This window comes from Tachypleus tridentatus, chromosome 9 (genome assembly GCF_004210375.1).
Source record: "Tachypleus tridentatus isolate NWPU-2018 chromosome 9, ASM421037v1, whole genome shotgun sequence".
Lineage (NCBI taxonomy): Eukaryota > Metazoa > Arthropoda > Merostomata > Xiphosura > Limulidae > Tachypleus > Tachypleus tridentatus.
In genome coordinates this window covers 72,980,081-72,981,310 of record NC_134833.1, presented here as the reverse complement: position 1 = coordinate 72,981,310, position 1,230 = coordinate 72,980,081, and positions in this window count along the sequence as shown.

Below are 1,230 nucleotides of genomic sequence, written 5' to 3'. Positions count from 1 at the left end.
AAAAGTAATAAAACATTTTCCCAAAGAGTTGCGCAATAATAACTTGAGCAAAGTTCATGTTATATATAGAGAAATATTTAAATAAAGGTTGTATGGTTTGTTGAAAGATCCTGGTTTGGTCAGTCGGTGGATATTGGAGTAATATAAATAGGCGAAGTGATTTTTCAAAACAAACAAATTAGTAGCGTTTTGAACCAATCATACACAGACTATCGTTTGTTTGTTTGTTTTGAATTTCGCGCAAAACTACTCGAGGGCTACCTGCGCTAGCCGTCCTTAATTTTGCAGTGTAAGACTACAGGGAAGGCAGCTAGTCATCGCCACCCACCGCCAACTCTTGGTCTACTCTTTTACCAACGAATAGTGGGGTTGACCGTCACTTATAACGCCCCCACGGCTGAAAGGGCGAGCTTGTTTGGTGCGACGGGGATTCGAACCCGCGACCCTCGGATTACGAGTCGAACGCCTTAACCCACCAGGCCATGCCGGGCCAAAACGCTACTAAAGGTAACAGACTAGTAGCTTTAAAAAATTATAAATCAAATTATTTCCATCACCACTCTGTTCGTTAACAACATATTGACTGATTTATTTACCACTGTCTTCTCCTGTGGTCGAGCAGTTTTGATTCATGACTTGCCTTCACAAGGATTACAATTTTGAAATTGTTTTGTAATGCTACAAACACTGTATTGCTGGGCTAAAACCAAACAACAGAAAAAATCATACCTTCAGTACTCTATAATTTAAGATTAAAATACACCAAAGAAATTTCTGTCTTAAATCTCGCTCATAATTTCACTCAGTCAGGGTTTCTAATGCGAAAGTGACTTGTAGTGATGTTTTGTTACACTTTTCTTATTCAAAAGCTTTCAGAACAAGTTGCTGTTACGTATACTTCACGGACGTTCTGTGAAACGTTCTGTCAACGTTTATTTTTCACTTCCAGACTGACACATGCTTCACACGAAGTATATATGACAAAATTGAACATGTATTAAACATTGCCTTACAGAGTTACAACACAAAAGTAGTTTATGACGAAGAATTAATTTTGTCCTAAAGCTATGAATACGCAAAACCTTGCGTCTTAATTTGTATTGTTTATGTGTTTATAATAGCGTGCAGTTTAAATCCCATCTATGCTTGAAGCGCTCAGCCTCAATTGTAAAGACCAATAGAAATAACGGAGTTGATCATGTCACTAGCAGGGCAACGCCCACTTGGGAT